We start from the raw sequence: 20,152 nt of genomic DNA on the forward strand, positions 1-20,152 counted from the left end.
GAGGCTCTGACACACTTCTGAGTGGAGGGTCCATTCTGTGGGAAGGACCTGGAACCTCCTGCTCAGCCTGTCCGCTCTCACGTTCCTCTCTTCTTGGACAAATCTTGTCAGTAGAATAATGTTCCTTTGATGTGCCCATATTAGAAGGTCTTTCGTTAACTCGTAGAGGAAGAACGAATGCGTCCCGCCTTGTTTCCGTATGTAAGCCAGAGCGGTGGTGTTGTCTGAGTTTACCTGAACTACCCCGTCTCTGACTATCAACTCGAAGCCCTTTAGAGCAAGATGTATGGCTAAGAGCTCCTTGCAGTTGATGTGCCATGACACATGTTCTTCTGTCCAGGTGCCTGACACTTCTCTTGTTCCCAAGGTTGCTCCCCACCCCGTCTCCGACGCGTCGGAATACAACACTTAGTTTGGGTTCCGAATTTCCAGGGACACACCTCTGTTTTCCTCTAGAGGGGGCAACCACCACTTCAAGTGATCTTTCACCTCTAGAGGAATCGGAAATGTGTCGGTGAGCTGTCCTGTCTTCCAGTTCCAAACCCTTTTTAAGAAGAATTGTAGGGGACGGAGATGAAGTCTTCCTAGAGGAAAGAACTGTTCCAGCGAGGAAAGGGTCCCCAGAAGGCTCAACCATTCCCTCGCTGAACTGCGCTCCTTCCCTAAGAAGCTGGAGACTTTTACGCAACCTTTTGTGAGTCTCTCCTGAGAAGGAAAAACTCGAAAACCCCGAGAATCCATCCGAATCCCCAGATAAACCATGTTCTGGCTGGGGATCATCTGAGATTTCTCGAGGTTTACGAGTAATCCTAGTGACCTTATAAGGTCTAGTGTCGTTGTAAGGTCCTCCAAACACTGTCTCTGCGATCTGGCTCTGATGAGCCAGTCGTCTAGGTAGAGGGAGATGTTTATTCCCTTTAGGTGAAGATATTTTGCCACATTCTTCATCAGGCTCGTGAAAACCTGAGGAGCTGTGGACAGGCCGAAACACAAGGCCCTGAACTGATAGATCCTTCCCTCCATCATGAAACAAAGGTACTTCTTCGACGAAGGATGAATCGGGACGTGGAAATAGACATCCTGAAGATCGAGAGATACCATCTTAGTCTCCTTGGCGTAGTGCTGAAAGGACTGATGCAGATGTTTCCATACTGAACTTCTCCTTCTCCACATATCTGTTCAGTGCACTTACATCTAGGACTGGTCTCCATCCCCCTGAAGCCTTCGCGACTAGAAAAAGGCGATTGTAAAACCCCGGGGAGTTGTGATCCAGTACTAGTTCGATTGCCCTCTTGTCCCACATTTGTTCCACCATTTGTCGAAGAGTATCCCTCAGTACAGGGTCCTTGTATCTGGCGGACAGTTCCCTCGGTGTTGACATCAGGGGAGGACTGTCCTTGAAATGGATGTAATATCCCTTCTTGATGACTGACATCGACCAGGTGTCGGCTCCTATCCGTGCCCAGACTTCCACAAATCCCTGTAGCCTGGCACCTACTGGTGTTTGGAGGATCTTGATCTCATTTACCCTTTTTAAAGGGTCGAAAGGAAGCTCTTCCTCGCTTTTCCGTAGCCTTCCTTTTGGAGGGTGCTCTAGAAGGAGGGCCTCCTCGAAAGGGCTGTTGAGATGTACGAGCCCCTTTCTTTTCTTCAATGACCACAGGTCTATTCTTCTTAGAAGATTGCATGAGAAGATCCTGAGTTGCCTTCTCAGTTAGAGAATGTGATATATCCCTCACTAACTGAGAAGGGAACAAATGGTCCGATAATGGAGCGAAAAGTAAAGCGGCTCTCTGCGAGGGAGACGGCTTTAGTCAAAAATGAACTGAAAACCGCTCTCTTTTTTAAAATTCCCGCTCCAAAGAGAGAGGTGACTTCTCCCGAACCATCCTGAACCGCTTTATCAATGCATGCCAGGATGCTCAGCAAAACTTCTGGGTTTAGGCCTTCTGCGTCATGGGTCTTTTGGCCAAAACCCCAAGGGACCAATCCAAGAAATTGAACACTTCCAAGACGTGGAAAAGCCCCTTGAGGAGGTGATCCAATTCAGAAAGGCCCCATGTCGCTCGAGCCAAGTTTAAGGCATGTCTCCTCGACGAGTCTATGCGACTCGAGAAGTCAGATTCCGCCGAAGCAGGAAGAGACAGTCCCATGTTCTCTCCTGTCTCGTACCATATGCCTCTTCTGCCCGTCAGTCTGGCGGGAGGCATACAAAACACCGTCCTCCCCAGTTCCTTCTTCGATTTTATCCAGGAACCAAGAGACTGGAGAGCCCTCTTCATTTAGATGGCCGGTCTCATTTTAAGGAAGGACGACGACTTCAGAGCTTTAGCACTCGAAAAGAGAGAGCTCGGAGAAGGAGGAGCGGCTGGGGTCAGAGAATCTCCATATTTTCTTTAAGAAGGAATGCTGTTAGAACCTTATAATTAGAAAGTCCTTCTCTATTTGGAGCCTCATCTACTGACACTTCTTCTAGCTCGAGAGGGTCAGAAGGAGATTGATCCCTTTTTTCGAATGTTTCTTCCTTCGACCTCACTCTTCCCGAAGGCGAAGGGCTTCTAATAGGTGAGGGACGAAGTGACATCGCCTCCCTATGTCTAATCACTGGCGAATCTTGCCTAACTGGCACCTGGCGCCTGGCTGGCACCTGGCGCCTGGCTGGCACCTGGCGTCCTGTCCCTGGCTCTTCAGCGCCTGGCTGGGGCCTCTGCGCCTGGCTGGGGCCTTGCGCCTGGCTGGCTCCTCGCGCCTGGCTGGCTCCTCGCGCCTGGCTGGCGCCTCGTGCCTGGTTGGCGCCTCGTTCCTGGCTGGTGCCTGGTTGGCGTCTGGCGCCTGGAAGGATCCTGGTTGTAATCTGGCGCCTTGCGCCTGGTTGGCTCTTCACACCCTGCGAAAACTTCTCACTTGTTAGGCGAATCACTTTCAGGTGTTGCCTGGCGCCTGCTTGGCACCTGGCACCTGGCTGGTGCCACGCGCCTGGCTGGCGCTTCTTCTTCTTCTTCCTCTCGCCTGTCCAGTGCTAGGTTCCTAACAGAGATGGCCGCCTGTGCGACATCTCCCCTGGAGGGTTCGTTGCGCCTGGCAGGAGATCGGTGTCTAGACCTCTTGATAGGCAGCTTGTTGTCCTTTCTACGAGGAGGTTCTTTGGATAGGACTCCCACCAAAGATGCTAACTGTTCCTGTAGATTTAACAGGATCTTCTTGGTCGACGCCTCTCTTTCCTCTTCATAAGGAGGAGAGGGTGATCTGGAAGGCGCTTGAGGTTCCCTTGCAGCAAAGGGAGTAGACTATTTTCTAGCTCTCTTGATAACCGAGGGCGCTTCTTCTTCTGAAAAGCGCTCGGGGCTAGAATCAAAAGCAGGCTCTTTCCAGTTCCTCTTCAATGGGCGAGACAGATTTGTTTCCTTCCACCCGCGCTTCGGTGAGGGAGATCCTGAAGAAGAGAAGCACTCACGCAGGACGCTTTTTCTATGGCGGTCCCTGGCAGTCTGAGGCGATACAGAGCCTGCCGAAGGGACGCCTGATCAGTGGGGAATCTCCACAACCTCCGTAAGGCTTTCGACTTTCCTTCTCCTCTGGGCCAGGGAGCTTGAAAGAGGTCTAGGCCTGGGAGCGTCGCAGAGCCGACCAGACGCCCCCTCCACTACACTGGGGACACTTACATCACTTGAAATATCACAATCACTCTGCTTACCTTCCAAAGCCGCCATTTTTTCTTGCATCCTTTGAAGGGAAGCCTTCAGGTCTGCAATTTCCGATGCAGAATCTGTCGGATTTGCAAACTGTGAACGGCCTGATACAGAGGGAGAATAATTCTATATAGGAGAAGAAGCTACAGAACTAGATAAAGGTTCATTAGATCTAGATCTACTTAGGCTTTTAGAAGCCGCTTTCCTCACTCTGTCTCTCTCTAACTTCTTCAAGTAAGAAGTTAGAGTCTTCCATTCTTCAGCACTCAACCTTTCACATTCATTACAGGTGTTAGCCAAAGAACATTCAACAACTCTACAACGTCGGCATATAGTGTGAGGATCTACCAAAGCCTTCGGAATCCTCACCTTGCAGCCTTCATTCACACACACTCTCACACCAACACTCGTGTCAGACATTCTTAGGAAAATCCAAAAGCAAGTCCACGATAGCGAATGCCAAAACAACGATCCAAGTACGTCACCAAAAGTCGGCCGAAAGAAGATCAATTGCGTTGAAAAAAGAATTCCAGTCAGGAGGTAGTAACAAAAATGTTGACACCACCGGCGACAGAGAAAATCTGATAGAAAACGGGAATGGTTCCTAGTCCTGCCACCCAGAGCAGGGCGGTAGATCACCTGACCTACCTGTAGCGAGTGCCGCGAAATTTGAATTTCTGTCGGGGACGACGGAGTCTATAGCTAAGTATATATCTGACAGGGAAGTTGAATGTATGAAAATATTCAGTTATGAGCATTTTTACAGTTTTATTTTGTTTTAACTATCAAAATTGGCAATTCTGAGCATTTTTGGATGGGTTTTAAGTATTTGCAGATATTAGCTATTCGTGGGGGCTCTGGTACCCATCCCCTGTGAATAAGGGGGGTCGACTGTACACCCTGGCATATGCCTATGCTAAAGGCTGATATGGCCTAGTACTAGTCTGGTATTAAAGGAACATCCTACTCCAAGAAATTTTCTGATATAACTCGCCAAGTATTATCATTGCACTTGGAGGTCCAACAGTAACATGCTCTACAACACCTTTCTGTGTCTCTTTATTAAGAAGATCTCAAGACCAAAGCATTTAAATAGCCACTGGTCTCACAAACATTGCATTGCAGTAAATACGGGACAGGGGGCATATTACCTCCTGACGACTCCAACAGTCTTCTTGGTTCCTCACCTACTTATTGCTGCAATCAAGCCACTGGGATGGGCACCCGTCAATGAACTCTGGCCAGGGAAAGATCCCGAAAAAAACTTGGCCCCTGCAATTAGGACAACAAAAATAAAGACTGACAGATATAGGCAAAAAAAAATGAATATTGTCAAATCAGCCCTACCAACCAAGGTCAGAAGTTCCACAGCAGCAGTGGAGATGTGCTGATATGACACCAGCCAGAGGTAACAGTGCACATTTTAAGGAAATTTCACAGGGCGACGAGATGGATATTATGATTTTTTAATATGGGGAATACTACAGTACTATTCCCAAGTGCTGTAGGCACAAGGCTACAGCTAGTGGGTCTAGGGTGAGCGCTCCCCCAGCAGGGTCCCGGGCTCTGCCAAAACTTTTAGTGGGATTTGAAGGCAACAGGGTATTTCTAAGTAACAACTCCATATGGACTGCTAGGATCTTGGGGTCAAATGTATTTCACCGTATTCATTACTAGCCCCTGGGGGGGGGGTTAATTATAGTTGACCGACAAAAAATAACAATTTGTCAAAAATTGTATTTTTCCTAACTATATAAACCTGAGGTCCTTCAACAATAGGAATGTAACTTGCGGCAGCTGGAAACGGTCGTAAGCTTCGAACAAGGGAGTTCGGTAGTTAACTGCTTGTCCGACAGTCAGCGTACCGCGCGACTGGGAGGTGAAGAATCACTTTGCTTTAGGCCCAGAAAAAACAGAGTGAGGGGTGGCATGAGGTGGGACTATGTGTAAAGGACCTCAGGTTTGTATAGTTAGGAAAAATACAATTTTCGACAAATTGTTATTTGTTCCGATACGCAATACAAACCATCGGTCCTTTAACAATAGGAAGACTCACTTCTTGGTGGGTGGAATCTGAGTCAATGAACAGACTGGTGTTCGTCCAACCTTGGTTCCCTCCCTGGTCGTAAGAGCAGAGGGAGGGATCCTAGCCTCTGCCCAATGATCGGGGTATGTACCGCAGGATCAATGGTCAGACCTCTGGACCCAAGTAATAAGAGGGAGGCAAGCGTACCTCTTAAAACTAGCAAGCAAGAACTTGTTTCTATTGCAAGAGGCAATATGAAGTCATGGGTTTTGTCTCTTGTTGGCTTCCACTCCCCCTCCCCCCCTTGTTGGGGGAAGTGGTGGATAATCACTCTATCCCTAATGAAAGGGATAGGATGGAGCTCGGTCGAGTAGCTTACCTGCATCGGTCTCCTGTTCCATCCAGCGTAGTGACGACTGCGTCCCTCTACCCACAGGTAGAGGGGGAGAAAAAGATGAGGAAGAGAAGCCAGTCACACTCATTCACTCTTCCATTCATGCAGTCACACAAGGATGCGATACTGTTCTGTCTGCTCGGGTGCTGGGTAAGCTACACAACCTGTTGAGCAGCCACCACGGGTCCCAAGGAAAAAGTGTCCAAGGACCTGTGGGCTATATCCCGAAGGTAGAAAGAGGTGAAGGTGGTCTGGTTGGTCCAGACCCCTGCCTTCAGGACCTGCACCACGGAGTTCTTGTGGAACGCAAGGGAAGGACCAATGCCTCTGACTCCGTAGGCTCTCAGACGAAGGGTACGGATTTCGTCGCTACCATCAGCTTCGTATACGCCCTCCTGATCACCTCACACAGCCAGAAAGAAAGTGTGTTCTTGGATACTTCTTTCTTGGTCACCCCAGTGCTAACGAAGAGGCGTCGACACTCTGGCCTGAGGTGCCGAGTTCTCTTCAGATAACGCCGTAGCGCCCACACAGGACAAAGTAGCATCTCATCCATATCGTTGTCGGTGAAGTCCAATAGGGAGGGGATTGTGAATGACTCGAACCAGTCGTCAGGGACCGAAGGATTCTGAGTCTTCGCTAAGAAGTTCGGGACGAAATCGAGCGTCACAGATCCCCATCCCCTGGTATGCTTGACGTCGAAGGAAAGACCATGAAGTTCCCCTACTCTCTTCGCCGATGCCAGGGCCAGCAAGAAGAGGGTCTTGAGGGTCAGATCCCTGTCTGACGACTCTCGGAGTGGCTCGAAGGGACTTCGAGTCAGACCCTAAGGACGAGAGTCACACCCCACCCCGGGGGCCTGAGTTCTTTGGGTGGGCAAGACCTCTCAAAGCTCCTCATGGGAAGGGAGATCTCGAACGAGTTCGAGATATCCACTCCCCTTAGTTTCAGGACTAGGGGCAAGGCGGCCCTGTATCCTTTGACTGTGGGGACAGAGAGGAGCTTCTCTCGGCGAAGAAAAACGAGGAAATCCGCTACCTGCTGAGGAGTGGCTCTGAGAGGAGATAGACCCCGTCTACGACACCAACCACAGAAGATGGCCCACTTTCCCTGGTACACAGCTGCAGAGGACTGTCTGATATACCCAGCCATCTCTGTTGCTGCTCGGTGAGAAAAACCTCTCGCTCGCAAGAGATGGTGGACAGCCAGCCGTGAAGACACAGGGGCTGGACTGACTGGTGGTACCATTCCACGTGTGGCTGGCAGAGAAGGTTGTGCCAAGAGGGAATCTCTCTCGGTGCTTCCGCAAGCAGAGCCAGCAGGTCCGGATACCAAATGGCCTGAGGCCATTTGGGAGCCACCAGGATCATCCGGAAATTTGGGGTGACCAGCACTCTGCTGATCACCTTGCGAATCAGACAGAACGGGGGAAAGGCGTAGATGAAGAGGTTGTCCCACATGTGTTGAAGAGCGTCCTCTGCAGTCTGCCCATGGGTCCGGCACAGCTGAGTAGAAAACCTGTAGTTTTCTGTTGTGCCGGGTGGCAAACATATCTACGACTGGACGCCCCCACAGGTTGAAGAGCCTTTCCACCACGCCTGGGTGGGGTAGGGACCATTCGGTCTTTATCACCTGATCCTGACGGCTGAGCTTGTCTGCTACTACATTCCTCTTGCCTGGAATGTAGCAAGCTGACAGCTCTATTGAGTGAGCCGTGTCCCACTCGTGCACCTGCACGGTCAACTGGTGTAGCGGGAGAGACACTAGGCCCCCTTGTTTGTTGACGTATGTCACTACTGTGGTGTTGTCGCGCATCAACACCACCGAGTGTCCCATCAGACGGTCCTGGAACTCTTGGAGAGCGAGAAACGCTGCCTTGAGCTCCAGTACGTTGATGTGAAGGTGCCTGTCGTGATGATCCCACACGCCTGCAGTCAGCAACTCCTCCAGGTGTGCGCCCCATCCCTCGGTTGACGTGTCTGAAAACAGCAACATCTCCGGGGGGGGGGGGGGTGCGGAGAGGCACTCCTCTTACGAGGTTCCTGTCGTCCAGCCACCAGGCTAGGTCCTGCCTCACCTCCTCCGTGAGGGACACGGGGAAGTACGGCGGGTCTCTTGCCTGTGACCAACTCTCCTTTAGTCTCCACTGGAGAGACCGCAGGTGAAGACGCCCGTGAGGGACTAACTTCTCGAGTGACAACAGGTGGCCGATCACGACCTGCCACTACTGAGCTGGCTGTTCCTGCCGAGACAGGAACTGGTTGGCTGCCTCCCTGAATCTGCTGATTCGCGAGTCTGCGGGAAAGACTCACCCTGCTACCGTATCGATCAGCATACCCAGGTACTTCATCCTCTGCTTGGGCTCGAGATCTGACTTCTCGCAGTTTACCACGATCCCCAGATTGCAGCAGAACTCGAGGAGTTGATCCCTGTCCCGTAACAACTGCAAGCGGGAACTCGCCAGGACTAACCAGTCGTCGAGATACCTCAAAAGACGTATCCCTGACGAGTGGGCCCAAGCAGACACCAGAGTGAAGACTCGCGTGAACACCTGTGGGGCGGTTGAGAGACCGAAACAAAGTGCCCTGAATTGGTACACCGTCCCGTCGAGGATGAAGCGGAGGTACTTCCTGGAGGATTGATGAACGGGTATCTGGAAATACGCGTTCTTCAAGTCCACCGAAAGCATGAAGTCGTTCTCCCTGATGGAGTCAAGCACGGAGCGTGCCGTCTCCATCATGAACCGAGACTGGCGAACGAATCGGTTCAGGGGAGAGAGATCTATCACCGGGCGCCAGCCCCCCGAAGACTTCTCCACCAGGAAAAGACGGCTGTAGAAGCCCGAACTGATCCCTGACGATCTCCACAGCTCCTTTGCTCAGCTTGGCTTCTACTTCCTGCCGAAGTGCTACATCCTTGGATGATCCGGAAACGTAAGTCTGAAGGTGGACCGGGTTGGAGGTGAGGGGTGGCCGAGACTCGAAGGGTAGTAGATACCTCTCCCGAAGGACGTCTACTATCAAGGTCTCCGCTCCATAGCGCTGCCATGTTGCGCAATGGCTGGCCAGGCACCCCCCCCCTCCTTCCGGCAGCAGGTGAGGGGGGAACGCCATACCTAACGTTTCCCATCTCTCTTCGACGACTTCTTCCCAGCTCCCCCTCGTGAGAAGGAGGGCTGGGAGGAGGGCTGGTGACGGTCGCTCCTTGAAGTCGAAGGCAGAGTCTTTCCCCGGGGCTTCGACGATGTGATCGTCTTATCCGCAGAGGAAGCGCTAACCAAACTCTTGGGCTTCACCGCAGTAGCTCGAGGCTGCCCAGACGCCTTCGAGACTGCCTGGTGGACTAAACGGTCACTGTCGTCAGTGTGCCGTTGTTCCACCACAGCATCCACCATCTCTCCTGTGGGAAGAGAGAGGAGGAACTCCGCACCGGTCCGTTGCGAAGACCCAGAGCCGCATCACGCCCCACCCACCCACCCTGGTCACTCGGGTGAGGACTGCGTCCCTACGCCAAAAAACCAGGTTGGCCCACAGGTTTGCCGTCTGGTGGGCTAGGTAGGAGATGGCTCTACCTCCAGACTGGCACAGTCTCCCGAAAGCCGGGTCACCTTCAGGAGTGATGTTCTCCAAGGTGGCTGCGACCTTAGACACTGTGAGGGACCACAGGTCTAGCCAGGAGACTGCTTGGAATGCTGCCATGGCGGTCAATTCCAAGGCGAGTGCCTCTTGCTGCGAGAACAGGAGCTGCTGCTGAGACAACTCTGGAGTTAGCCTAGTTAGCTCCGGGTTAACCTGTTTGGGCGGCATAGGGTCCTCCGATGGCACGTAGAATCTTCTCTGTCGCAGTATAGGCGGGGGAAGTAGCTTGGAAGACCTGCCAGATCATAGCGAACCCTCCTGTATGGAGACAAGAGCGTCCACCTGGCCCAGCACCAAGTCAGCCAGAGCAGATCGCAGCAGACCCATCATTGTCCTGGGTTCCTTCTTAGGACCCCAGAACGACTCGAGCCTGGACGTAGGCTCTGAAGGTGGGAGCGGCGATCCATCCCCGAGGTCGTTGTGCTGACGAATCAGCGCAATAACCTCCGAAAACAACCTCAGGATCTCGGGAGTGACTGCGTCCTGTGGAGTCGGACTGTCAAGTCCCTCCAGCACGAGCGCCTCTTGAGACCCTCCTCCTTCAGGAGGAGGAACCGCAACAGACCCCTCCTGGTATCCTCCGGCCACTTGCGCATACGATCTGGTCGGTCCTAAGACAGTGCCAGGCTCGTAGGGCATCGTGGTGGACCGTGAGGAGCGCGCTCCCCACGATCACTCCGGTTCGCCTTGCTCTTCCCGGTGTAACCCGAGGAAGTTGAAGAGATCGGAGAGGAAGACCTGACGCTCCCCCCTCCACCGGCAGAACCGGTGTGCTTGGGGGCTACAGGCGATCGCCAACCAGCGGTGGCGATCAAGCTGCAGGCCTGGTCACGCGGCTCTCCGAGGGAGAGCGGCTGGACCGAGAACAGCGGCTCCGGTCCAGAGTGTCAAAGGAGCTGCTGCTGGTCCCCCTACCCGCCTGGTCCCGGTGGGAGCGGCGGTCAGGGGACCGGCAGAGTCCACTGTCGCAGTGGGAGTGGGGCCTGTCCCCACGGTGCGTCGTGCTTCGGCAGGTTCCGGCGACCGAGGGGACCTCTTCCTTGCCTCAGCCCACGGCCGGTCTAGGACCGATGCGTCAACCCTGGGTACCAGCGGATCGCTACAAGAGCGATCACTGGTCTGGCAGGAGTCACCTGAGCGACTCTCACCAGTCTTCCGCTCCGTGCCTCGGTCAAGGCGCCGAGCAAACTCGGAAGCCTGAGCCTTGGCTGCACGGGGTTGACCGCAAACCCGGTACCTCTCGCGAACGAGAGGCCGAGACGGAACCTGATGTAGCGGCAGAGCCCCTATTACCAAGTGAGGAGGTACCGGTGTTAGCCGGTACCCCTCTGGTCCCCGTCTTCTTTTCCTTGCGGAAGGAGAGACGGGCCCCGCTCCGGAGGACCAGCGGAAGACCCCCCCGTCACATGGGAGTGAGACGGGCCCTTAAAAGTTCCCGAAAGAGACTTCTTAGGGGGGGAGGAGCGGCCTCTTCCTCGGATGTGAAGCCTTGGAAGTCGAAGGGGAAGAGGCGGCAGCAGACGACGACGAAGAAGATGAAGACGACGACAACACCTTCCTCCTCTTCCTCTTCTTCTTCGTCAGCTTCCTCAGGACAGTCGTCAGGTCACCCATCCAGGACGGAGCCGGGGCATTTGCCGAAGCAACACGACCAGGCTGCACCTGTCTGGAAGGACCGGCGACTGAAGCAAAGCAGCAACACCACGGGCAGGAACAATGTTGGCAGGGGTTGGTCCAGGTACGGCAGGAGGCGGGGCAGCGGCCAGCGACATCCTGGGTACTGGCGGCAGTTCCAGGGGCGAGCTCTTGGGGCCCCGGAAGTCGGGGGCTGAGGCGAAAGTGGCGAACCAGGGCGGCAGTGTCACAACCCTCCTCGGAATACCTGGAAGCGGCGCCTGAACAGCAGCTGAAGGTGTTACCATAGTCACATGTTGAGTGTACACAAGGTGAGGAGGGGCGGCATACCCCGGGGTCGAGATGGTGGTGGTAGTGGTGGTTACCGGACTGTGCATTACCGGTGCAGAGCCACTCGCCAGGTGATGCAACAGCCCCTAAACACTCAGTGTCGCCTGGAGACCCAGCGAGAACCAAACCTGGCCGAGGTCGTCACCCACTGCAGGCACCTGAGGAGGCAAAAGTCGGGTTAGTAGGGGGGGGGAATCCCACCCCGAGCGAACGGAAGACCCCGAGTACAACTGAATAATGGGGTATCTCACACCCTCCTCTTCGCTCGACGGATCGGGCGAAGAGAAGGAGCGAGAAACCCCCCCGAAGGGAAAGGAGCCATATGCGGGAGATGAGATGGAGGATGGAAAGACGACGACGTCTCCATGACCAGGGGAGTAGCCGGAGAACTTTCCGATGACTCCCTGGCAGGCTTACGTCGCTTCCTCCTCCCCTCATATCGCGCCCACTGCTCCTCCGACCACAAACAACAAATATCACAGGGCTCGGTGCGAGAGCATTTGCGCCCCTGACACCGAGCACATAATTCATGAGGGTCAACCTCAGGAAAGGAATGGAAGGCCCCACACTTACAGCCCTCCACACCAGGGCATAGTCTTCAGCTCACGAAAATCCATAATACAGTGGACCCCCCGTATTCGCGTTCTCCGGATTCGCGGACTCACACATTCGCGGATTTGTCTCAGGAACGTTTCCCTGCATTATTCGCGGAAAATTCGCGCATTCGCGGTATTTTCTATGAGAAATATCCACAAATTCCTGGTTTTTGTTATCAATTTCATCATAAAATGTTATTGTTATAATACAATTAAGTTTGTTCATACTTACCTGGCAGATATATATATAGCTGTATTTCTGACGTCCGACAGAATTTCAAAATTCGCGGCACACGTAGTGGGGCGGGTCAGGTGGTAGTACCCATTCCCGCGCTGGGCGGCGGATATCAGGAACCATTCCCATTTTCTATTCATATTTATTCATGGCCCTTGTCTCCTGAGGGGAGGAGGGTGGGCACTCTAAGTATATATATCTGCCAGGTAAGTATGAACAAACTTAATTGTATTATAACAATAACATTTTGTTCATGAAACTTACCTGACAGATATATATATAGCTGAATCACACCTTCGGATGGTGGGTAGAGACAGACTAGGATTTTTTAGGAAATTTAAAATAAAATAAAAGATTATCTTATTGGTTCCTTACCTGATAGCAAAGTAGACTATGTGATTACTGTCACCAAAAGCCTGCTTATGCTTTATCAGAGTTGCCAGCCAGGTGTTGACCTGTAGTGCTGGTGCTCTCTGGATGCTCTGTCAACGGGGGCGTGACCACAATGCGACAAGACCATCTAGGCAAACATATGGCAGTAACACAGCAACCGACCACCACCTGACCAACTAACGCAAAACCCCTGATATTAACACTATGGAATGGGAGATTTTCACAGAAGATCTCACCATCAACCAAAAAACACAATAAACTAACCTAACTAAGCTAAGGGATAGGGAGAGAGCTACCTTCAGCCCCCAAAACTGTGTCTGCCGAAATGTAAGGTCCCAAAGAACTACAGTTCTCGTAAATCGTCCTCACATCCCGGAGGTAATGTGAGGCGAATACTGAATTGCTCCTCCAGAAGGTGCTATCAAGAATATCTCTGATAGACATGTTCCTTTGGAAGGCAAGAGAGGTAGCTACGGCTCTGACCTCGTGAGCTTTCACTTTAAAGAGGCTCATATCAGTCTTCTGGCAAGATGAATGAGCCTCTTTAATGACGTCCCTCAAGAAGAAAGCAACAGCATTCTTCGACAACGGTAAATCCGGTCTCTTCACCGAGCACCAGAGATTACCTGAGGGACCCCTTATCTCTCTAGTCCTATTCACATAGAACTTGAGAGCCCTGACAGGGCACAGGGCTCTCTCTGGTTCTTGACCCACGAGACTCGATATTCCTTTGATATCGAAGCTCTTTGGCCAAGGATTAGACGGGTTCTCGTTCTTAGCCAAGAAAGAAGGGTTCAACGAGCAGAACAGCGCTGTCTCCCTTGAAACCCACTAGGCTACTGAACGCTTGGATTTCACTAACTCTCTTCGCCGTCGCCAGAGAAGTTAGGAAAAGCGTTTTCCTCGTTAAGTCCCTTAGAGAAGCTTCATGGAGAGGCTCAAAGGGACTAAGCATCAGATGTTTCAATACCACATCTAAATTCCATGAGGGCGGTCTTGCTTGTGGAATTTTGGTAGTTTCAAACGACCTTAAGAGATCGTGCAGATCCTTATTGTCGGAAAGGTCCATTCCTCTGTGGCGAAAAACGGCAGACAACATACTCCTATAACCCTTGATTGTAGGAACTGCCAATTTTTGCACATTTCTTAGATGGAGAAAGAAATCTGCTATCTGATTCACAGAGGTCGTGGAAGAGGAAATTCCTTCCTTCTTGCACCATGCCCTGAAGGAAGACCACTTAGACTGGTAGACAGCTCTTGAAGAGGCTCTTCGAGCATTAGCGATTGCTCTCGCAGCTGCCTTTGAAAAGCCTCTCGCTCTGGCCAGCTTTTCGATAGTCTGAACGCAGTCAGGGCCAGAGCGGAGAGGTTTTGGTGAAACCTTTTGAAGTGAGGCTGTCTGAGTAGATCTCTCCTCCAGGGCAACGTTCTTGGGAAGTCCACAAGGAACGTCATGACCTCTGTGAACCACTCTCTTGCTGGCCACATTGGGGCAATCAGAGTCAACCTTGTCCCTTCTGACGCTGCGAACTTTCTCATTACGTCCCCCATGATCTTGAATGGGGGGAAAGGCGTAAAGATCCAGGTCTGTCCAGTTCCAGAGCAAACGCGTCCACTGCAATTGCCCCCGGGTCCATAACCGGGGAGCAATATAGAGGAAGTCTCTTCGTCCTCGATGTAGCGAACAGGTCTACTAGAGGACGTCCCCACAATTTCCATAACTTTTGACAGACTTCCTGGTGCAAGGTCCATTCTGTTGGCAGAAGCTGATTCCGGCGGCTGAGAAGGTCCGCCCTGACATTCTGAACCCCTGCCACGAATCTTGTCAGGATCTTGATGTGCCTTGCGTCTGCCCATAGTAGAACTTCCTTCGCCAGGAGAAAAAGGGATCTGGAGCGAGTCCCTCCCTGATTCTTTAGATACGCAAGGGCTGTGGTACTGTCCGAGTTGACTTGAACAACCTTGCTTGACAGTTTCTCTTCGAAGAACTGCAGCGACAGGAATATCGCTGCCAGTTCCTTTACATTGATGTGCCAGGCTACCTGTTCCCCTCTCCAGGAGCCTGACACTTCTTCCCCCCCTAGTGTTGCTCCCCAACCGGAAGTGGAAGCGTCTGAGAACAACACTAGGTCGGGGCTCAGAAGATTTAAGGAGAGGCCCTCTCGTAACTTCTGAGGGTCGAGCCACCATCTTAAGTGAACTCTTACATCGTTGGAGATCCTTAGGATCGCATTCAGGTCCCCTTTCGACGTCCATTCTTCCGCAAGGAAGAATTGAAGAGGCCTGAGGTGCAGTCTTCCCAGCGAGACAAACCTTTCTAGTGAGGAAATGGTGCCCAGCAGACTCATCCACTCCCTCACCGAACAAGCTTCTCTCTCTAGGAAGGCTGCGACTTTCTCTAACCCCAGTCGCTGACGTTCCTGGGATGGAAACGCCCGAAAAGCCACTGAATCCATCTGAATCCCCAGATAACACGATGGACTGTGTCGGGGTCAGATGCGACTTTTCGGTGTTGACCAACAGACCCAGAGACTTTGCTAGGGCTAGCGTAAACTGAAGGTCCTTCAGACACTTCTGCCTCGACGACGCTCTGATCAGCCAATCGTCGAGATAGAGGGATATCCTGATTCCTGACGAATGGAGCCACTTCGCTACATTCCTCATAATCATTGTGAAAACCATTGGGGCCGTGCTGAGACCGAAACAAAGGGCTCTGAACTGCCAAACCCTGTTGTCCAAGACGAATCTCAGGTACTTCCTTGACAGAGGGTGGACTGGGACGTGGAAGTATGCGTCCTGCAGGTCTAGAGACACCATCCAGTCGCCAGGTCTCAATGCTCCCAGCACCGACTGAGGCGTCTCCATTCTGAACTTTATCTTTTCTACAAAAAGATTTAGCCTGCTCACATCCAGGACCGGGCGCCAACCTGATGACTGCTTTGGCACAAGGAAAATCCTGTTGTAGAAGCCGGTGACTCTAGGTCCAGGACTTGTTCCACCGCTCTTTTTTCGACCATCTGGTATAAGAGATCGAAAAGAACCCTTTTCTTCTCTCCCTGATAGGATGGAGAGAGGTCTCTGGGAGTCGAAGTCAAAGGAGGAGGATGAAGAAAAGGGATCTTGTACCCCCGTTCTACTATCTTGAGGGTCCAAGGGTCCGCTCCTCTCTGCCTCCAAGACTCCGCAAAGAATTCCAGTCTGGCCCCGACTGGTGTCTGAAGGACGAGATCTTCACTTGCTGGTTTTCGGTTTGAATGAAGCTCTTCCTCTTGGAAAACCCCTCTCCCTCGAGGAGCTGCTCTCGAGGGGGGTGCCCCGCGAAAGGGTTTGACTTTCTTCGGGGGTTTGCTGAAAGTTGACGTGGAAGGAACCGCTGGACGTCTTGAAGATTGAACCAAGAGGTCCTGGGTCGCCTTCTCTTGCAAACTCTGTGCAAGATCCTTTACCATAGCCTGGGGGAAGAGATGGTCCGAAAGAGGCGCAAAGAGCAAATCCGCTTTCTGAGCGGGAGATACCGACTTAGCCGTAAAATTGCACAGCAATGCTCTTTTCTTTAGGAAAGCAGTTCCAAAATTCGAAACTAGCTCCTCCGAACCATCCCTGACGGCCTTGTCCATACATGACAACACGCTGGACAGCTCCCCCAGACTGAGAGAATCAGGACTTCTAGACTGACGGTCCAAAACTCCCAGACACCAGTCTAGGAAATTAAATACATTAAGGGTACGAAGAAGACCCTTCAAGTGGTGGTCAGTCTCAACTGGAGTCCAGGTCACCTTAGCCGACGCTAAGAGAGACCTCCTCTGGGCGTCCACTAAACTGGAGAAGTCACCCAACGCGGACGAAGGGACCTTTATCCCGACATCCTCCTTGGTCTCATACCAAACTCCTCCTTTCCCTGCGAGTCTAGAGGGTGGATGGGCGAAAGTGGTCTTGCCCTGATCCTTCCTTCTGGACATAAAGTCTTGGAGTTTCTTAAACGCCCTCTTGGTCGACAGAGACGTTTTCATTTCAACGAATTCAGGGGTCTTTACGGTCTTAGACGACGAAAGTTGTGAGGGAGGAGACCTAGGGGCTGTAGGCTGGAACTTGTCTCCGAATGCTGAACGTAACAGCCTAACAAGAACCTTGTAGTCCGAGACAGCTGAAGCTACCGGCTGTTCTTCCTCTACGGAACTCCCTGGACTACTATGCTCCCCTTCCTCCCTAAGAGGAACTGGAGAACACCTATCAGGAGAGGGAGTACGTCCCTTAGGCTCAATCCTGAATAAAGACTTCCGTTGGTTGGAAGTATCCACTACAGGTACGGAAGCAGCCGTACGTTGCTCTTTAGATGCACGGACATCTTCCGAAAGAGAAGCATCCTTAGAAGCCAAGTTAACTGTCTTAACCGAAGCTCCCCTTCGAAAGGAAGAGCGAGCTTCCTGAAGAGCAGCGCCAAAAGCGTCCTGCTTAGAAGAGCGAGCGTCCTGCTTTGCAGGCTCCAAAGCGTCCTGCTTCGCTCGAAAAGCGTCCTGCTTCACACGGCGAGCGTCCTGCGGAGCGTCCTCAACAGCGTCCTGTCTAAGACCAGAAGCGTCCTGCTTCGAACGCCGAGCGTCCTGCCGAGCGTCCTTAAAAGAGTCTTGAAGAGAGCTCAAAGCGTCCTGTCTAGAACGCCGAGCGTCCTGCCGAGCGTCCTCAACCGCTACTTGCCGAGAGCGCAAAGCGTCCTGCTTCGAACGCCGAGCGTCTTGACGAGCGTCTTGACGAGCGTCCTCTCCTGAGCGAGTAAAAGATCTGCTAGGAGAGCGAGAACGTTGACGATCCGGAGGCGGAGAGAGAGACGAGCGAGCTGAGAGAGAATGAGGCCGCTTCGTCCTCTTGACGGGCAGCCGAACGTCCTTCCTACGCCTAGACTCGACTGCTGCTGGGCAAGTCCTCTGAGCCATCAGCGACGTAATCTGGTCCTGAAGGGACACAAGGATATCCTTCGTAGGTGACGAAGGAGCAAATGAAGGGGCAGGACTGAGACTGCGAGAAGGCGAGGGGCGAGGGGACGCCTCCTTCCTTCTAGCAGGTACAGCTATCTGCCTCTCAGGTGAACACGCCTGTGCGTGGAAACTAACGTCCTCATCGGTAGAACGCCTTCCTCTCTTCTGAGGAGGAAAGGCGTCATAAGCGTCCTCTGACGAAAGAGGAGACATAGGACGTGAAGCGTCCTCAAAGCGAAAAGTCCTTTTCAACGGACGCGAGTCTCTCCGAGCGCTCCACCCCTTGCGCGGGGAGGACGCTTCGGAGGACGAAAGCAATCTTTCAGGATACGCGCTCGTGCGCGCTCCTTGGCAGCCTGGGATTTAGCAACAAGGCCTGCCGAAGGGACGCCAGATCGGTGGGGAGCCCCCGTAACCCTCTTGCGGCTTTCGACATACCCACTCCCTGAGTCCTGGGAGTCCGATAGAGGTCTAGGCCTAGAGGCATTATGGGGCCGATCTGACGCCCCCTCCACAACACTAGGGGCACTGACACAAACTTTCACTGGGCCGGTTTCTAGGGCCAAAACTTTAGATTCGAGAGCACGAATAGACTCTAGAATCAGAGAAAGGGTGTTACCTTCTCCAGACACAGCACTGGGGCCCGAAGGCAACAAAACAGGATTAGGTTGGGCAAAATCTACTGGTGTTAGAGGAGGAGAAATGTTACTATCCTTACCTTTAGTAGAGCTGCCCTTAGAGGAAGACCTCCTGACTCTATCGCGCTCTAATTTACGCCGATAGGTCTCATACATCCTCCATTTATCATCATCCAAATCCTTACATTCATTGCACCGATCATCAACCACGCAAACATGCCCCCTGCAATCCATACAAACTGTGTGAGGATCAACTGAAGGTTTAAGAAGCCTCACCTTACATTCACTCCTCACACACACTCTGAAACTTCCCGAACTTGATCCAGACATACTGAATCCAGAAAAGTCAATCCAAAATCAAAAACCAATCCACTATTCCGCGTGCCAATCCAACAATCCAGAAGTCGATACCAAAAGTCAATCCAGATAATATTATGCGAGATAATTGAAAAAATCCTAGACGGAGGTACTGTAAACAGATGTTTGCAGCACCGGCGACAGAAAAAATATGAATAGAAAATGGGAATGGTTCCTGATATCCGCCGCCCAGCGGCGGGAATGGGTACTACCACCTGACCGCCCCACTACGTGTGCCGAGAATTTTGAAATTCTGTCGGACGTCAGAAATACAGCTATATATATATCTGTCAGGTAAGTTTCATGAACAAAATGCACTTTTCGTGATAAAACTACAGGTAGTGCTCGAGTACGATAATCCGTTTTACGATAATCGATGTTACGATGGGTTGAAAATGCGTATTTTTAAATTTCGCGCACAGCGAGCGCTGGCAGCAGCGTACTACACTGTACGATATGTTGGCCCGAGAGCGAGAGGCTGGCGTAGGTACAGCAGCAATGAGTTCGACCTCACTTGCGCTCGTTTTGAACCAAGTAGGATTAGGTCAGTGTTCGTTTGTGATTTTTGAGTTTTTTTTTCAAGTACCGTAAATTAAAACAAAAAAACTATGTCTGCCAAACAACCAAATAGGTGTCCTGCTGGTAGTGCAAAAAAGAAGAGGCAATCTATCACTTTGGAGCAGAAACTGAAGATAATAAACCAGCGTGAAGCGGGAAAGGCAGTCATGGTTATCGCACGTGACGAACGTTTATCGCAATCAACGGTATCCACCATCCTCAAGGACAAGAAATGCGTAATGGATGCTGTAAAGGCATCTGCTTCAGTTCATTCAACGGTTATATCAAAGAAGAGGATAGGGCCTTTGGAAGAAATGGAGCAGTTACTGGTCATGTGGATGGAGGATCAAATACAAAAGCGTATGCCGCTCACCCTCTTAACCATTCAGACAAAGGCACGCATGCTTTTTGAAGAACTGAAGAAGAATTATGATGATAACCACAACAAAAGTTTTGCAGCAAGTGCTGGATGGTTTCGTCATTTCAAGAACCACCATAATTTTCACAGTGTGAAAATTAGTGGTGAAGCAGCAAGCGCTGATGCCAACGGAGCCGCTAAATTTAAGGATGTTTTACACGAGATCGTCGTTAATGAAGGCTACTTGCCAGAGCAAATCTTTAATGTTGACGAAACAGGACCACAACGGTCCTACATCCACAAAGAAGCAACGGCGATGCCCGGGTTTAAGG

The 20,152-nt window shown here is 51.9% G+C and overlaps 1 long non-coding RNA gene across 2 annotated transcripts in view; it reads right to left on the minus strand.

Annotated features, from left to right (window-relative positions):
- LOC135203629 (uncharacterized) overlaps positions 1-20,152 on the minus strand; it is a 28,559-nt gene that overhangs the window by 3,102 nt on the left and 5,305 nt on the right. Inside the window, exon 2 of one of the 2 annotated variants that reach the window (XR_010311977.1) lies at positions 4,841-4,961. This is a non-coding gene — a long non-coding RNA (uncharacterized LOC135203629). The remainder of the gene's footprint in view (positions 1-4,840; positions 4,962-20,152) is intronic. The other variant, XR_010311976.1, reaches the window with a different exon arrangement.

The sequence above is a fragment of the Macrobrachium nipponense genome, chromosome 36 (assembly GCF_015104395.2).
Source record: "Macrobrachium nipponense isolate FS-2020 chromosome 36, ASM1510439v2, whole genome shotgun sequence".
Lineage (NCBI taxonomy): Eukaryota > Metazoa > Arthropoda > Malacostraca > Decapoda > Palaemonidae > Macrobrachium > Macrobrachium nipponense.